This window comes from Sturnus vulgaris, chromosome 11 (genome assembly GCF_052056855.1).
Source record: "Sturnus vulgaris isolate bStuVul1 chromosome 11, bStuVul1.hap1, whole genome shotgun sequence".
In the NCBI taxonomy this organism is placed as follows: Eukaryota; Metazoa; Chordata; class Aves; order Passeriformes; family Sturnidae; genus Sturnus; species Sturnus vulgaris.
Genome location: NC_142253.1, coordinates 2,550,741 through 2,570,155, shown reverse-complemented (window position 1 = coordinate 2,570,155; position 19,415 = coordinate 2,550,741).

Genomic DNA, 19,415 nt, shown 5'->3' with positions numbered 1-19,415 from the left:
CCACGTGATGCTCTCCTGGACCAAACTATCACCCTATTATTATTATTATTATTATTATTATTATTATTATTATTATTATTATATTATCTCTCACAGGCTTTATTCACCCTGCTACCAGCACAAAACCTCCCAGCACACAGAGTTCCTACCAATTTTCATTAAACATCACCAGAATATTGGTAATCTTATACATATCCAGGCACACACAGACCAAATAATACCATTTTTTGTTGGTTTTTTTTTAGGGAAAACTACACTTGTGCTTAAAGTCTGGGATCTAGATGTATTCATTTTATAGGAATTTAGCAAATGGGCTTGGTTTGCCAAGGAAAATACCTTGATTTTTGTGTTACTCCTTCCCCTCTCCCCATCTCCAATACTCTGTTCTGGGATTAATTCTGCTCTGTCTGTCCATGGGGAAGGTTCTGCAGGTGAGCACAAATTCACCCTCCTGATACCTGGAACAGCCAAACTGAGGACTCATTAAAAGACAGCAGAAAAATCCAGGTGACGAAAATGGGAGCTGATATTGCTAAAAAATCCATTTTTAAATGTATTTAACAGGAATCTGAAAGATCTGGTTGATGCTCGAGTGTGTTGAGCATCACCCTTGATGCTGATGTGGCTTCTGTGCTGTTCTGGGTGCATTTCATTGAAATATTCTGTGCTATTCTGAGTGTGTTTCACTGTATTTCAGTGAAAGAAATTCTTTTTTTTTTTTTTTTTTGACACACGTTTTTAGGCTTCAGGACTTTTTGAATGCATTCTTCACCTGCAGGAAGTGAATACCCTCAGTGGCAATGCAGGCCTGTGCTAACAGGCATTCACCTTTCAGGAATGCATCAAGGGCATCCCAAGAAGGTTTTATTATAATTCATATCCTGGAATAATGAGATTTACACTTTTCTCAATAGCATAATGGAGACGAGAAAGTCCAACAATCATGTGCTTCACTGGAGTGAGAATAAAGGTGCTGCTGCCACCAGCAGGTGTGTGGGAGCAGATCTCACAGAAGTTTAAGGATAAAATATGGGATTTCTTTTCCTCTAAGGGGCAATTTCTATGAAACATGCATTTAAAAAATATTATTTAAAATGAGAATGAAGTAACAACTTCCATTGGTGCAGGAGCTCTGGTTAATTATGTGGAATTTTGAAAATATTTGATATTTTTTGGGGGGGAAAGTTGTCATTATTAAACCTGTTTTGGGGGCGCAGAGCATTCCTTAAAATGCTCAAAGATTTCATTCTGTTCATCAGCTGGGGGCACAGAGGAGTCCCTCAGTCACCCCCAGGGAAACACCAGCAGCCTCACTCTGCTGAAAGGCCTGAGCTCTGCACATTTCTCAGCCTCATTTAACAAGACTTGGGGCTTGTTTTTACCGTGCTTGAAGCCCACATGATGTGGTTAAACCCACCCAAAAGAGCTGCCCCACCCCATGGCCTGCATGTAGAAATGGGCATTTCTGTAAACAAAAAAAAAAAAAAAAAACACCACTCTTTGCACTTCAATTTTTTTTTTTTTTTTTTTTTTTCTGCAGAAAAAAAATTGTTTTGTTCTATACTTCATATCCCTCCCAGCCCAGGGGTTGCATCATGCCATCATGTTCTTCACCATTTGTATGGAACATTGGGGCAGGAATATCTCAGAAAATAGCAACAGTACCCTGAGTCCAGGTGTTGTGGGTGTTCGGGTTTTTTTTTTGTTTGTTTGGGTTTTTTTGTTTGTTTGCGTTTTTTTTTTTTTTGGTTGGTTTTTTTGTTGTTGTTGTTGTTGTTTTTGTTTTGTTTTGTTTTGTTTTTTGTTGTTGGTTTTTTGGTTTTTTTTTTCTTTCACCACCTGATTTTGTTTGAGAGTCCCAAAACTTGTTTGAAATACTTTTGATTAACTTAAAACTCTAAAAATCCACGGTTTTGGCAGCTGTGCTTCACCTGGGCTGGGGGTGAGAAGCAGGGATGTGAGGAGGAGTGGGAGGGTGGGAAGGAAGGGGCAGCTGTGGCTGGCACAGGACCAGAACTGGGTCATTCCCAGGACAGGAACCACCTCTCTGCTAATTATCTCAATTAGCTTTGCCTTCCAGTTTGGGATGGAATTACCCTCGTGGCTGAAAGGTGAGTTTCCCTCTGCAATGGGGAAGCTGCTCTGGTGTTCCAGCTCCAGATGTGGCAACAGGAGCACAGGGGGCTGGGGATGGAGCTGCTGCAGCCATGGAAAGGTGGGCCAGGTGAGAAGAACCAGAAGAAGAGTTTGTGCTGCTTTACCTGGCAGAGAATGTCAGAAGACCTTGCTGAGGAGATTTGGGGGGACTGTGATCCCTCCCAAGCTGTACCAGGGCTGGCTTTTCCCATTTTTCCCTTGGCTGGATGATGGGGCTGCTCTTGTCTTTATTCTGCAATAATTTTTTTTTTTTTTTTTTTTGTCTGTGCAAAAGCTGTGCAAACTTTTTTGTTTTCTTCCCCCTCCTGGCTCTATCAGGATTTATCTTTGTTGATCCCTCAACTCCTCAGTTCCTGGCCCTGGAAAAGTTCCAGCCTGTTTTGTATCTGTGCTGTGCTGAGGCTGCTGCTTCTCCATGAATATTTCCACATTTCTCATCACCTGCAACCTCCCTCATCTCTTCAGGGAAGTTGTATTTCATTGCCAGCTGCACTTGGGATTTTGAATTTAGCATGGATCGAGGTGTCCGAGCTTTCAGCCTTTTTGGTACCTATTTTTTTTAAAAAGAACACAACAATTTGTCCAAAGAAGTTCCCCTTTGCTCCTCTGGGTGATGAAGAGAAGATCTGGGCAGGAGCTCAGGCCCCTCCTAGTGTGTTACTGGTGTGGGGACCTGCCTGAGCCTGGTCCTGGCTGGGATTTAACCTGGGAATTGCTGCTGGTGTTGCTCCCTCCTGTGCATCCCTGCAGGTGGCTGGGCACATGAGGCTGCTGCTATTTTGAAATGACTTCTTTTTATGATTATTTATTAAATAATGAAAAGCATAAATGCAGTTTCTAATAAAAATCACCTCGCTATGTGTAAGCCTTTATGACTTCAGGCAGTCACTTTTCCGAGCATTTATTTTCCTCTAAGTGGCAATTTATATGAAACATGCATTAAAAAAATATTCCTGGACTATTTAAAATGAGCATGGAGTAACAACTTCCAGTGGTGCAGGAGCTCTGGTTAATTATTTATAATTTTGAAAAGTACATTTTCCAAGCTCAGCATGGAGCCCAGAGGCCCCTAAATAAATAAATTTACATAAAATGCAGTGAAATGAGATCATTTGACACAGTAATTCACCTAATTTAAAAAGAAAAAAAAAAAAAAGTTATTGAGGAAAAATCGTTGCTGCAGAGAGGAGTGTCAGCAGGGGGATGTGGAAGTGGCAGTGACAAGGGGAGTGGGAACAGCTCTGGAATATTTAATGGAGAGATGGGGGAACACCATGGGAGCTGCTAAAGCCACTCGTCATCGATGTCTCATCAGGATGAAGAGAAAATTGTCTCCTGGAATTGTCTCCTTTGTTTCATTTCCCAAACCATCAGCTGCTGGGAACTTTTCGTTTATTCATTTGTTTCTTGGAAAAGATTTCCTGAAAACCCAAAAACTCTTCACATTTTAGGGCATTTTTAATGACTCCAAGGCTGCAGATTATTTCCTGTCCCAGGTTTTATCCATTTTTTCTGGATGTTTTCCTCTGCTGGGCTCAGCCACTCTCCTGCCCAGGTTTTCACTCTCCCAGGGCAGCAGCATCTCCTTGGCTTTATCTGGATCCAACTTTTCTGAATTTCTCAGCTCCTGGAGTCCCAGAATGACAGAATTAAGAAGAAGAGGAAGAATTCAAGTGTTGTGCTTTTAGATTATTTCAATAAGGAAAAAAGAAAAGTATAGTTTACCTCAAGGAATAAAGGTCATCAGGTTTAGTTTGATTCATCAAGAGTTTTACATTGCAGATCACACTTTTTAAAGAGAAATAATTACAAAACCTCTTCCTTTTGACTACGTAATGCCATGGGGGAATGGAAGAAGAAGATGCTAATTTAAATATTCAGGATTGTTACTCTCTCGTTGACTCTGCCTTTTAAAATTGAGAATTTAAGTATTTGAAAAGCCCATATTTGGATTCATTTTGGCAAACCTCATAAAAATACGGGTTTCTCAGTCCTGTTCTATCAGTGTTTAAATTTTTCCATGTCTCTCCTTGCCAAACATTACTTTTTTTTTCTCACATCTGAAGTTTGCAGTTAAGGAAATTTCCAACTCCATGGGCTCGTTTCATCAGCCACTTCTCAGCTCCCATTGTACCTGGAGCTTTGTGTCAGCCTGAGACTGAGCTGAACCCATTTCTTCTTCTGATCAAGATAATAACTGCACAGGATGGATGGATTTTGCTGCTGTTGAAAATGCAGACTAATTCTTGCCATAATTATCAAGTCTTTAACTGGTAATTGCACACTGTTCCCATCTATCTGCTGTCAGATTTATTTCTGTAATTGACCTCCTGGTCTAGGAATTAGAGACAGCCTTTGATTATTGGTTCAATTAGTCTTAAATCAGCATGAGTTTTTCTTTCTTCTTTTTCTTTTTTTTTTTAAGGTATTTTAGCTCTCCAGCCCATCAAAAGAAGTATAAAATACGTCACTAAATATTTCTTACCTTTATCCCAATTAGTACCTGCTGAGTCTCATTTTATTCAGTTTGTACAGATACACTGAGTAGGGTTATAATGAGAAAGGATTGACTTTGTGCTTTTTTTTTTTTACTTTTCACCTTTAGGGACACCTTTTTGGGGACAAGGGAATGGCTTTTCTGTGGTGGTGTTGAGCTGCTACATCCCCAGTGCTCCCCACCTGATGTGTTTGTGTGGAGTTTAAGAATTGCACCTAAGCTTGAGGCAAGTGGTGGAAGCAGCCCAAGTCATCTCTGAGAGCTGGCCTTCAGTCAATCCATTCATTAGATTATTAAAATATCATAAGGAATCAGGGAATTCACAATTCCCCCTCTCTAACTTCACCACCGCATCAGAGTTGCCAAATATATGGATTTTTTTTTCTTTTCCCCTGTTCAAAACAACAAGCTTAGCTGCTTCCCTGAGACTATTCATTTTCACCACATCAGGAACTTATTAATTCTTGATGAGAATTCAAGCATTAATCAATTCTTGATTGAATTCTCCCCAGAGGGAAAGAGGAGAAACTGGGCCAGATTTGCCTTTTGGCTGCTTGGAGTTGTGTCTCTGACTGAGCACACATGGTGCAGTGGGATAATCAGTCTGCTCCATATCAAACACATCTCCTGAGCTGATGGGGCACTCTGAAGACAAACTCCCTGTCCAGGTGAGGAAAAAGGGGGTCAGAGACCCTTTCCTTTGTAAAAATGCTTTAAAACCTTAAGACAAAAGTGATTTATAAGTGTTGCTGATATTTTCTCCTTCATGCCAGGAAAAAATGAAACCCAAACATATCATCTTGTGAAAAAAATGTCAAAACAGCCCAAGAAAATGTTGCTGTTAATTGCAAGAGAGAAGGAGCCAGGGAGGTCTTAGGTGGTGGCAGTGCAGTCCCAGACTGGTTTGGGTTGGAAAGGACCTTAAAGATCATCCCATTCCCACCCTGCCATGGCAGGGACACCTTCCCCCATCCCAGGCTGCTCCAAACCCCATCCAGCCTGGCCTTGGACACTTCCAGGGATCCAGGGACAGCCTCAACAGTGCAAGGAGCCTCTCCAGTGTGTGGAACCTTCAAGGTCAGTCTCCACTTCCAGCCCAGCCATTCCCTCTTTGCCCAACTCTGGAGCCTTTGGCAGCAGAACAACTCAGCTGCTCCCTGGGCTCAGGCTTTGAGCATGGGCTTGTGCTGCTCAGCTTCGTCCTTCCTCCCTCCTTCAGGCCGCTGCAGCTGAAAAATTATTTCATTTGTATTCCTTCCAGCCTTGAAAGGCAGCCTGCTGTGCTTTGAAGGGCTGGAGCTGGGAGCAGAGCCCTGCCTGTGCTGCTGTGACCCCGCTCCCAGGCTGGCTGCAGGGTGGGAGGGAAGCAGGAACTCCCCAGATCCAGGTTCAAGAGGGATGGGAGGGATAAGGACTGAGAGGTTGGGCTCTACCTCAGGGTTTGAGCAGAGAACTGAGCTCACACAAGGTCCAGCTGCTGAGCAGGCACAGATCTGGAGCAGCTTTTAAGCTCCTTCACTCTGATTTTCAGGTTTCTGAGTTGTAGGATTGTGTTCCCGGCTGCCCTGGGAAAAGCAGAGGGATGGGATCAGCTGGAAGCTCGGTGCTGGAGTGTGGGTGCAGGATCAGAGCTGCAGGAGGGGAAACAGAGGTGACCCAGGGAGGCACAGCTGCCCATGGCTCCATCCAGCAGAATTCTCTGCTGTTATTTGAGTTTTTGCCGTGCTGGGCCATCACCAGCAGTGCCAGGCTTTGGTGACACCACAGTGACAATGCTGATGGGCTCTGTAGAGGGTAATGGCAACACAGGCTCTGGTTTCAGCTGTGAATGGCTCCAGGGGATTTAAATGGGCAAAAAAAAGGGAAGTATTCACATTTTCTCTTTGAAGACACTCAGTTCTCACAGTGTTAAGGAAAATCCCCTGGCAGTGATGGCATACAATGGGATTGGGGCTTTATGGATTGCTCTCCTGCCTCTTAGGGAAAGAGAGAACTTCTATTTCATCTATTTCAGCTAGGCAAGAAGGGTAGAAAACAGCTTTAAAAGGTCAAGAGGGGAATAAGGGAACACTTAAAAGAAGATGTCAGCAATGAAATGGAGATTTATCAATTCTAGTGACCTGTATAAACAGATGAGAGGAGCTGTAGCTGGTCACTTAAAACCATGTAAATTTAATTAAATTGGTATTGCTTGCAGGAAAGAGTGAGTGCTGAATATAACAATTAGTGGATCTTTGTGCCCTTTTGGGAACAGCAAGCAGGGAGCAGGCCCAGGGAAATGGCACTTGGAGCAGCCTGCAGTGCCCCTGTCAGTGCCAGGCAATTAATACAAATGAGCCATCAGCATTCCAGGTCAGCTTTCTGATAGCTGAAATACAGGGTGGGGCACTTGGCTATGGCTGCCAGGAAATAAACCCCACGGCATGTTCTTACTTCGGCTTTGCAGGGTGGAAGGACCATGGAATTTTTGGGAAGCCAACACAGAAGGTCTGGAGCAGCTGATGGGAGATTGCCCTGAGTGTTTCCTAAAAACCGTGGCTGATATTTTCCTAATTCAAGGTGCATCACATGCAGCAGGATGGAGCTCTAGATTAGATCCCATCTCCACAGCAAGAGAGTAATTGATCAATGCATGGAAAATTAGTGGCTGCCTGCTTTGCTTGTGTCAGGTTTAATTCTAATGGGGGAAAAAAAAAAAGAAAACCAAAACAAAATAACCTCTGTTTATTTACTGTTCTCCAAAAGATCCAATTTCACAATGAGGAAAACAATCCAACCCCCCCTAATTCTTCCACTCCTCTGCTGTCCCTGGCAAAATACTCTGTAAATAGCAAGTGGGGTGATCAGGAGCCCATGGCAGGGAACGGGAGTGGGAAGTTGTTGAAACAATGTATGACCAGCGAGTTTAAAGTTATTTCAAAATGTTCTTTAAGTGTGATAGGAGCGAACAGAAGTGCACCAGCCCATTTTCAGGTGGGTCCAGGGCTGCTGGTGCCTCTGTCCTCTCCCTGGGAGGGAGGAGGGCGATGCTGCTGCCTCACAGGAGGGAATAATTTATCTCCCAGCAGTGATTAAGAGGCAGTTAAACAGCAGCTCCTCTCATCAGACTCTGTTAAATCACTAAGTCTGCCTAACTGGCACCTAAAATTTTTAAGAGCCATCTGAGCTACTCTTTGGATCGTTAATGTTTATTTTTAATAAGTGCTGGCTCACAGGAGAAGTTTCAATAGGCTGGAAGAAAGCTCGTGCTCTGCCATTATTTACAGAAGGTAAATGGGCCGAGCTGGGTAATTCCAGGGCTGTCAGATGAGCGTTCAGTCAGTGAGGGTTTGATAGCACCGAATGTGAGGTCATCCATGCAGGATGAACGGAGGGAGCTGGTGCAGGGGGGATCTTATCCCGAGGAGCAGAACAGAGGCACAGGAGGATGCCGAGCAGGGCTGGGGGCAATCCCTCATCTGGCACAGGGCAACTCCACGAGGGGATGCTGCTGGCCCGGTTTTGTGCCTGCAGCTCTCGAGGGCACTCGGGAATTCAGGGAAAATTCACCGGAATGGTGAAAGGTTTTGTAGCCCACCATACAAAACTATGGTCTGCTTAAGCCAAGGAGGAAAGGTTTTATTCATTTTATTTTCCCTTCAAAAACTCATGAGCTTCATGGTTTTAAGGCAACCATCAATGCCTTGTGCTGTCTCTATATTTTTCCAGATTAATTTCTTATTTAATTGACAAAATTAGCGACAACAACCTCTGCCCTGTTTTTCCCCTTTAATTGGCTGTTGGATCTTCTGAATGAAATTGCTGTTGGATTTTAGGGACTTGGATTGTGCATTACCAATCCAATTTGCACGTTAATGTTGGGTTTGTAAATTGTTTGTGTTTCAAAAGAAACTGCCAGTGCCTTTATAAAAAAAAAAAAAGGACATTCAAATCCTGTAGAGCAGAAAGAACTGAATATGGAAGAGCTGGATCTTCTTGGCTACTCCCACCCTGATTTCCCATCAGGAGTTAAGGAAATGTGGGAAAAAAATGGTGTGGTGGGAATAAAGCTGCTTTTGACAAATTTCCCTGTTTAAACCTTATATTTTTAAGATGGAGTTTGTATTTAAGTTAAGGTCTGCTTTTCAGGGTTTAAACGACAACTTCTGTTTGGAATTGAGATCCATCTTGTGGAAGATGAAACATAAATGAAGTCCATCAAATCATTCACTAGGGGAAAATTCCAGGCTGCAATGTTTACAGTACAACTTTCCCACTCCATTTTCCCGTTCTCCCCCAGGTTAAGTTTTTAACCTTTCATTTCACTTCTCAGCAGGTGAAATTTGACATTGATATTTCTCACAAACCAGGCCAATATTTATTTCCTAGACCTGGCTAGGAGTAAAAACCACTTTGTGAGGTGGAAGTCCCTGGGAGCAGCAGACAGCCAGGTTGGAATGTGGATTTCTGAATGAGGGAATGGCTCCTGAGGGCTTTGCAAACCCTTTCCTCTCCCCCCTGCTGTGCTGGGCTTGCATCTGCTGCAGCCTCTAGAATATATTGGTTTCCAAAAATTCACTTTGTCAGACTCTCCTTTGACTATTTCTTTCCTTTCCTTCCAAATTCCAGTTTTCCCCCTCTCCGGGGAAACAATCCTTTGAAGTGTCCTCACTTTATTCATAGCAAGGTTATTAAAATATTTATTGGGTTCCTTCACGTGTAAAAATTCTTGGAGGGTTCGAAGGACTGGGAGTCTGTTTTGGCTCCTCCTCCTTCCTGGTCAATCAATTTCTGCTCATTTCAAGTGAATGAGCCTGATTATCAATATTCTACCAGCAAGTAAATGGAATTCTATTGATTGAGGTGGAACCAAGTCAGGTTTCTAAGTTAACTTTTAATCCACAGGATCCAACTCAATGGGATACAACTGGCAGGATAACATCATTTTCGAATCCAAATCCATTAGCAAACACCTTTTTTCTTTTTTTTCTGAGTACTCACCGCTCTACAAATCTTATTTTAATGTTTTTCTTAGTGTGCTTTGTAGCTCTTTAGTGTTAAAATTAAGAAAACAAGCATTCTTTTAATTATCTGACAGTGGTTGGTTTGTTGGCTCGGTTTTTTAATGAGTGTTTCTTTGTTCTTATCATTAAAGAGACCTCTGCCAAAAGTCAGTGCCTTTGCAACTGCAGCATTTCCCAACGAGACCAGCAACATTCAGGGTTATTTTTGGAGAGAATTGTGTCAAATAATGGTCACTTTGGGTAACTGTGGAAAAAAAAAAAAATCACTGATCAGCTGACAGATTGTCCTCAGTTTCCAAGTCCTAAAAAAGAGAAAATATAATCTTTAACTCTTCACATTTCCAAATGTGATTTCCACAACTGGGCAAATGCAGGATCAGTGAGCACACATCCCACTTTTTGTGAGACTTATGGAAAACAATTCTTACAGGGTTTCTAGTGAAGTCTTTGTTATTGTAATATGTCCATATTTTGAGTTTTCAGGTTGTTTTTCGTTTGTGTTTGTGCTATAATGCATTAGCTGGCAAATGGCTGTGAATTCCAAGGAGCTGTCATTTTATCTAAGAACTCTGCTTTCCATTTGGGAGGAAATTTTCAGGAGCTTCATAGGGAGCTTGGATCGTGCAACCTGATTTAGTTTTGCTTATTTGGGGTTCTGTTTATCCTTGTGGAGAATTACAACCCGGAGAAATGAATAAAATATAATTATTTCGCAGGGTGTATTGATCATCAGGAAGGGATTTCTAAGGAATGTCAATCCTGCAGCTCTCTGTGTCATTGCCTGTGGAACTGTGACATTTTGGAGCTATAAATTGGAGAGCAGGAGTGGAGGATTGTCTGTCCTGGCCATCAGCAGTGTCCCACCACAGGTCCTCTGCTGCTGGCTGGGATGGGTTTGGGGTCTCTGCTGTGCTGCAATGATCAAACTCATGATCTGCTTCAGTGAGGAAAAAGCTGAGAAAGAAATGTGGCATTAAAAAGAGACAGAGCAAAGACTCCCAGGGCTGGGATGCTGCAGATCAAAGCACACCCAGGGACGTGAGCTCGGCTCAAAGGCTCTCACTTATCCATGATTATATTCCTTCTATTTCCTTCTCTGCTGGGTGCTATTTCTGTCATCCCTGTGTTCTCTAGGAGGCTGGTGGTCATTACATTCCTGGTGGTCATTATTTCATGGTCCTGCCCCACTCATTATCAATTGCTGGCATTATTTAATGTTCTTCACAGAAGAATTCCAGTCAGGATCTCTGTCCTGAAATTCCTGTTTGTGGCCAACACAGCAGCAGTGAGGGGGAAAGTGTGAAGGCAGCTTTAATTTGTTGGGTTTCAGTCCAGTCACTTCCCCAGGTTGTGCTCTCCAGCATCCCATGGAGGCTGTAGGACAGATAAAATAAAGACACCACCTGAATCCTGGGGTGTTTCATCTCTGTGTTCAGAGAGGATTAGCAGCCCAGGACACAGATTCCCAATCCATGCTCCCATGAAAATTAGGGGCATTTTTGGAGAGCCTTTTCCTGCTTGCTCTGGAGGCTGAACATTTTGTTTTGGTTGGGGTTTTTTGTTTGTTTTTGTTTGTTCGTGGGGTTTTTTTTCTGCCTGTGTGTGTTTGGACTGATCCTGCTGTCTCCTGGGTCGTGAGACACTGGAAGCTGATCAAAAACCATTTGGGGTCACCTCAATCTTCTAAAATGCCTCATGCAGAGAAAATATCTTTCCAGTAATATCTTCAGGACAACTTTTAGGTTTTTGCATGCTGCAGAGGTGTCACCACGAGGCTCAGCAATAATCTTTATATGGATTTAGAACCCCCAGATGTCAGGCAGGGAGGAAGTACCAGTTATGTGTTGCCAGCCCCTTGTTTCCAAGAGTTAACTGAGACCTGCAAAAGGAAATATTATTGATTAGCTTTCAGGGTAAAAAATTAGCTATGTTTGCCCAGATATGTTCAGCATCATTGTATATTGACTAAATGTATGAAAGATAGATAAGATACAACCATGATAGGCACATCTTGTCTGAGGCAATGGCCTTCATTAACTTGATTATTAAAGTGAACATATTAACACTGAGTCCTGCAGCCCCCCTGTGTGAGCATCAGCATTTCAATCTTGTATTCACTGAGCTCTAATTCCAGTTTTCCAATGATACATCCTTTGGGATGACATTTTCCATGCTCTTCTGAGAGACAGGGAAACAGAAAAGGAATGAAAACACCACCCCCAGTAATTTGGGCTAACCTGTTTCCTTCACATTAATAATTAAGTTCATTTTCACCACTGCTTCGAAAAATGGGAAAATCACTTCATTTTCCAGGCAACCTGATTCTTCTGCTATTTGCAAGGCACTGCCTGAGATCCAAAAATGAACATTTAAGCAGCAGGGATGTTGTCACTGAAAGAAAAAAACAAGAATGTGCTCACCCTGTGGTTGGATTTGCTGTGCTGCACTCAGGCTGCCTGGGCCAGCTCCATTTATTCCAGACTTCGTGTGGAACTTGGCTAGTTGCTGTGATGAGTTAAGGGGCCAAGAAGATGAAGTGCTTTAATCATAATTGCCTGTTCAAGAGCCAAACTTCAAGGCAAGGATTTAATATCTTTAAGTGCAAGAGATAATAATAATAATGGTAAAAGTTACATTGTAAGGAGTAATTTCAGTTTCTAAAATAAGTCTCTGGAATAATACTCAACCAAGTAATTTGTGTAGCTACATAAATATTCCCTGTGTTCCTTAAAGCAGCTCCTTTTTTTTCTTCAAGTCTGCAAATTACCCTTTTATGAGATGCTGTACAAACTAACTACTATATCTATTCAGAGTATGATAATATCTCCTTGCCTTTGAATGAAATATTTGGCCCTTGAGGATATGCCAGTAGCTCTCCTCACAAAATACCTGGAAATTGAATAAGATCTGCAGCTTTATTATGTACATATAATACTGGAACCTGTGGGATTATGTGTAGTAACCTTATTTACAGAACCAGGAGATGTATTTGCAGAATATATTTTAGGCTGGGACAGCTCAGTAACAAGTTTATAACATCCTTTGCTTCTGTGGATTGATCTCAGAGAAATGCCAAAGAAAAAGGACAGAAAAAGGACAAGGGGTCCCCAGTACAATCTGAGTATTTCTAGTGCAGCATTTCAGAGTGGCAGGAAGATTATCTTTACCTGACACAATAATAATAAATCAGTTTCTAAATCCTTTTGGCTCAAAATGCAAAGATCCCATAAGAAAATGCAGATTTACTCTTATAAGAAAAGCTCATGGGTGCTGTGTCCACAGATATTCTTTTTTTTTTTTGAAACTGGAATAAGGCCATGAATTCTCAGGTATCAGAGAAATAGCATTAGTGACCTCATGCAGGTGAAAATACTTTAATTTCTTCCCAGAGTGGATTCTCTCCCCACTGGAAGCAGGACTTGCTGTGGTGAAGAAGCTTTTCCCCCAAATATGTGCAATTTCCCAACATGAACTCCACTTTCCTCAGGAGGAAAGGAGTGGGAAAAAAAATCATGCCTCTCCAAATAAGAAAAGAGCCCATGGTTTGAAATTGTGAGTGAGTTCCAAACTCTTATTTTTTGTGAAGAAGCTGAGAAAATGTAGAAACATTCCCTTTTCTGAAGTGTGCACCTCTGCTACTCTGTGGGCACAAAATCCCTCTTGACCAAAACGTGAACACGTTTGGGCTTTTCAAAGCATTATTGTGGTTTTAGCCATGATGCCAAAGGCCTTTACAGAAACCTCTGAGAAGTCAAAATGCAGGACAAACCAGCTTTATCTGAGCTGAAGGAAAACAGAGGTTTCCAAACTCTTTTTTTCCCCCTATCCTCTTAGCAGCTCCTTCACAGATAAATAATTCCATTACATTGCTGTTTGAAACATGCAAGCAGGATCACTTTGGTGGCTTTAGTCATTCTGTTTTTCTTTCCTAAGCTGTTCTTTACAGGCCTTTTGTGGCACTGGAACCGAATCCATGTCCAATCAAACTGATCAGCATTTTTGGGCATGACTTTTCAATCACAGCGTGATGTTCAGTCATTTAATGTAACTTTATACAACAGAGCTGTTTGGATTAGTCCCTAAAGATTATCTGCAGGATGTTCAGGAGCACTTTGGATAGCTCACAACTTTCAGCACTATATATACACTAAATATATTCTTCATTACTTTCCTGCTGTTTCTGTAATGTTTCTAAAGTGTCAGTGTTGGGTTCAGTAACAGAAGAGTTTGCAGTTTCCTTCACTGAGACAGCAATGCTGTCTAAGGTGAAATTAAAATAGACCTCACTTATTTGTGGAATTAATTATTAAAATGTGCTCAGCAATCACTCACATCAACTCTCTGTGCTTACAGGGCTGTTTCTGCCCTCGTGCAAATACCACCAAAACAATGAGAGGTGGTGCTGGGTTGCTTTGCATTAGTGATGGCCAAACCTCCTCCTGCCTCTTGTATTATTTAAATTGTCCCTTTCATCAGTTATTCAGCCCAGTGCATTGAGGGGGGACAAAGTAAATCCTGATTCATTGGCATCAGCATCTAAACCTGCATATATCAGTCTAAAAAATAATAGGGTTTGGACTATAATTGCATTTGGCTCTTTCTAGTTGTCAGTTTCTGCATTAGGCTCAACTAATTTGATTGGATTTTGGGTTTCTGGCTCTCCATCTGTATGGCTGGGGTGATTTAGGAGCCCTCTGGAATCATCAGGGGGTGCCTCCATGAGTCATGGAATGGTTTGGGATGGAAGGGACCTTAAAGATCACCCAGGGACACCTTCCACTGTCCCAGGCTGCTCCAACCCCAGTGTCCAACCTGGCCTTGGGCACTGCCAGGGATCCAGGGGCAGCCACAGCTGCTCTGGGCACCCTGTCCCAGCCCTCACTGCCCTTATAGGGAACAATTTCTTCCCAAAATCCCACCCAGCCCTGCCCTCTGTCAGTTTGAAGCCATTCCCTGTGTCCTGTCCCTCCATCCCTTGTCAATTGTCTCTCTCCATCTTTCCTGTTTCCCTTTCAAGGTCACCCTGAGCTCACCCCAAATCTTCTCCTGTCCAGGTGAACAATCCCAGCTGTGCCAGCCTTTCCTCCCAGCAGAGCTGCTCCATCCTCTGCTCATCCTGGAGCCTCCTCTGGGCTCTCTGCAGCAGCTCCAGGTCCCTCCTGTGCTGGCCCAGGGCTGGGGCAGCTCTGCAGGTGGGGTCTCACCTGAGAGGGGCACAATCCCCCCTTTCCTGCTGGGACCAGCCCAGGGCTCGGGGGGGTTCTGGGGTCAACACCCACAGCTGGGGCATGAAGATTTAAAACAGCAACAACAAAAACCTCACCAGAGTTTCCTGAGATTCAGCTCTTAATTCATTAAGAATCCCTGGAATGAATTTTTCCAATGTCTCTCAGAAATCACATCTCCATCACTCTGTGGCTTCATTTGAGATCAAGTGTCTGTGTGTGAGCACAGCCTAAAATTGAGGAATTTGGGAGTGGATGTGAAGCAGGACATTCAGGAGGCTCTCTACTGAGAAAGAGCAAGGTTAAAGGTCTGAAGTTGTGGTTTGTTGTTTTTGTTTGTTGGGGTTTTTTTTTTCCAAAAGAGATGATCTTTGAAATCTTTTCCATCAGTTCTCTGCACATTCCAATTTCAGGTTTATAACACCCCTCACTGTGCACGTCTTGGCAGGAAACTTGCCCATCTTGCAGAGCCTTGCCTGAATAATTCATGGCAGTGTCATGCTGATTCTCAAAAGGCTGGAATATTTCTTTGGAGAAAGTGTTTAATAAGATTCTCCCAAACAACACAAACTATAGCTTTGGATGAATTTTATAGAGTAGTAGCTCTCAAAAGGTTTTGCATGATCAAAGATTTAATGAGCTGAAACCCCAAACATATGGTAGCCCCTTCTACCTATTTGTTTCCTGGGTTGAAGCATGGAGATGAAGCTGCTTAATTGGAGTCAGAAACTTGAATTTACCACATCTGAAGGCACAGAGAGAAGTTTTAATAAATAGGATACAGCTCTTATTTGGCTCCTATTTACTTCTTCATTTGGGTGATATTATGTGACAATGATGGGGAATGAAACAACTTTTACACTTATTTTTTTTCCAAGCCGACAACAAATATCACATAGCTCCTGCAAAAATACTGAAATTCTCCCAGCTGCACTGTGTCCCAGAAATTGTGTTCAACCAGGTGTAATTTAACCCAGCAGAGAGAGGAACTGAGCCATTTGCAGTCTTTGTAAAGAAGGGTGAGTTCCACAACAAATTATGGATGTCTGGACCTTCCTGAAGCTGAGGGTGTTTTGGGTTTGTTGGTTTTTCCTTTTGAAGACAACTTTTAAGCAGGCCTCAGTGATCTAAGAGGCTCATCTGAAATGGGAAATCCCTTGAAATATTTCAAAATAATTGTTTTTTCCCCTTTTTTCCGGACTATTTTAAAATTATTCCAGTTTTTAATACGTGCTACTTTCCCAGGAAAATAAAAAATAACAGCAAAGCTCAAGAATCGGTCAGTGTAGTTAAAATACAACATCACAACGGTCTTGGTGTTTGCAGGAACATATTTCAGGGTGTATTTGGCACCAAAAAAATTGGGATAAATATTTGGTGTTGCCTGAGGATGGGAGACCATGGGAATGTTTGAGAAGGAAAACTCACAAGGGGAATATTAGTGGTATAGAATTGGTTCTCATTATTGAGCTCTCCAGTTTAGGAAAGGATGAGGAACCCTTCCTTCAAATTTTCTCCAGCAGTTCTGGAGCCAAGGGAGCTGCAGAACCTCCATCCTTGGAAGTTTTCAGAATTTAATTAGAAAATAGCTGCACTTTTTTAACCCAGCAGGAAGAGCTTTACTTTGAATGGGGAAATTGTGATCTCGTGAAGTCCCTTCCAGCCATGAGTTCTGTGAGTCTATGGGATTTTAATGGCAAGAGTCATTTCAGTGAGACTTTGCATGGAAGGGATCACAGAGCCAGGAGCAGGCTCTAAATTAAATCTCCATGGATTTCAGTGCCAAGATTCCAGCAGAGCTCCCTGGGTCACCAGCCTGACTGTGCTCATGTGCCTGGTCCCCACCTCCAGGATCCAGCCTATTTTCTGCTCAAACCCTGTGACTCAGGCTCAAAAACCTGCCCTTTCATCCCTACTGAAATATATTCCTACATGGATCTTGCTCCTTGTAGTGCCTTCCAGGGAGCTAATTTAAAGATTATTTTGGGGATTGGTGGTTTTTAGTGTTCAAGTAGTTTTCTTAATCAGGATCTTAGAGAATCCTTAAACCAGCTGATTCTTCTTTTCTTTCTCCTAGTTGTCATTTAGTTGAAATTAATATTGTAATTGCTTCCTCTGGAGACTCTGTAACTTTGTGCACCCTCATTTAGGGAGAGAAATATGGATGATGGGTGACTAATGATGCTTAGTTAGGCATTTTTAAAATATAAATACAGAATCTGTCAATCCACTCTCTGTCAGAGAGAGAAGCAGCTCGTGTTTTCACACAGTATCTTCCTTGAGGGGATTCTGTCTTGGGAAACACTGTAATAGGCAGGAGTGGATGGGATTTGACTTTTTTGGCAGTTTTCACCCTTTCCTTTGCAAACACCCTTCCAGTTTTCCCATAACATTTATGGGGGCTGAGAGTGCAAAAGAGAGAACGTCCTGCAGTGACATTGACCACTGCAAGCCAAGTCCTTGTCCTTCAGTTTTCTAAACAAGGGTGATAAAAGTTGGACAAACAATATCTTTAGGCTGAGGAATCCGGTTTAGCTGTATTGAGCAGGATGTTGCTATGTGGATTTAAATTAGCTGGATGTGTCCTGGGTGGTTTAGACAAGCTGGACTGGTGTGTCTTGCTCTCCCTCTGCCTCCTTTGCCACCTGCTTACTGATCAGTGGGTTTTTTTTGAACCTATCAGTAGTCTGGTGATTGACTAACTCAGTGCAGATTCCTCAGCCTGCAAGATTCAAAAGGACACATTCTCATTTTACTCATAAATATACAATATTTTATTTCCTTCCTATTGACTCCTCACTCTTCAGATGTTCATTCCTTACCTTTTTTCTTCTTGTGAACAGTCTTATTTCCTGCTGCTCGAAAAAGAAAAGGAAACACTTTACTTTCCAAGCCTTTCTAGGGTCAACCTCCCCTCTTTTTAAAATTAGTTGTGTACTGCAAGGTGCAGGGGAGCAGAGGGTGGAGTATGGCAGGATGAGCAATCAGCCTGGATCCAAACAGAAAAATTCATGACCTAAATGATGCATCTCCCTCCAGATGTCAGAGCAGCAAATAAATGTTTCATAAACTTTGCTTTCCAGGTCAGCTCCAAGCCATGATTGTATGTTGGTGGTTTAACCCTTCATGTTTAGATGAAGCAGCACAAGGAGAATGGGCAAGGAGCAGGGAATGTTCCTGGACATCTCTGCTCCTGGGACTAGTTGTGGCTTTAATGCCTCCAGCCAGGAAAAGCAATGTGCAAGAGTGATGCCACAATCTCGAGGATGAGGAATGTCATCACACGGATTTACTGTGTAGAAAAATCTGAGGAAATTGTCTCCCAGCTCTGTAGGTTCAGCACCCTGGGGCAAGAGCAGAGCTGGCCGGTCCTGCAGGAGCCACACCAGCCTCCTGTGGGGTCCAGGACACCTCTGTGCACCCAGGAAAGCTTCTGTTTGTACGGTGGGGTGGAGGAAAGGAGGTGGTGATGACTGCATGGAAAAAGTGAGGGCACAAAGCCAGAATTCTGTAATTATGTTCGTAGGATGAGCGCTTTTCCATCCACTCGATCCTCACAGCTGCAGAAGCACTGGGGGCTTTATCTGCAGGTGAAGGAGCAGCTGTTAGGGCTGCTGCATCCTCAGAACTCTGATCCATGTGCCAGCCCTGTCCTGCTGAGCAGAGCTGCCTGGCACCAAGGCCCTGCTCTCTGGAAGATTTATCTGTGTGCTCCAAACCAGCCCCTGTGATTTTCCACGGGGCAAGAACCCTCTGTTGGCAACCTGAGCCTGCCAGCCCAGCCTGGGCTGGCTGTGCCTGTCCTCAGGCAGCCAAATGGGGCTGCACACCCTGCACTTCTCACAGGGCACACAGGCTGTCAGCAAACCCTGCTAACGAGTGGCAGAATTGATGTGCTCGTGGGCTACTCCGACACTGGAGATTTATGGTATTCTCCCTTCCCGCTGTGCTGCTGCTGCTGCTGCTGCTGCTCTACGATTAGAGGGAAGCTGGCATTAAAAACATCTGCTGCCCACGTTGGCCTGGAGTTGCCAAACTTCTGGCTCTCTTTGTGCCAGGGAGGGCCTTGCCAGCAGCACGGTTGTGTTTAAATGTTAGCTCCCGAAAGCGCCGCGGAATCAGCGCTAATCCTGACATTTCACTCAGGGAAGGGCAAGGATTGGGGAGGAAGAGGCACAGCCAGGAGCTTAATTAGCATGGAAGTGCAGGGGAAAAAAGCGGCGTGTTGTACAAAAGAGCACGGTGAGAGGTTGTTTCCTGTGTTTTCCTGAGATTTCCCAGCAGCTGCTGTGGATGTGTTATCTGGGAGCTGCTGGCTCAGCTCCAGGTGTGGCTCTGCACTGAGCTTCCTGCCTGCTGGTGACATCCAGGACACTCAGAGCCCAGTGTGGGTGTCCCATTCATTCCCAGAAATGTAGGATCTGTTCCCTTTGTCCCTCCAGCTGTGTTTTGGTGAGTTTTCCCTCTAGTGCTGATGCTGGGATGCTCCAGGTGGGTCAGTGATGCTCTTTGGGAGGCTCCAGGTGGGTCAGT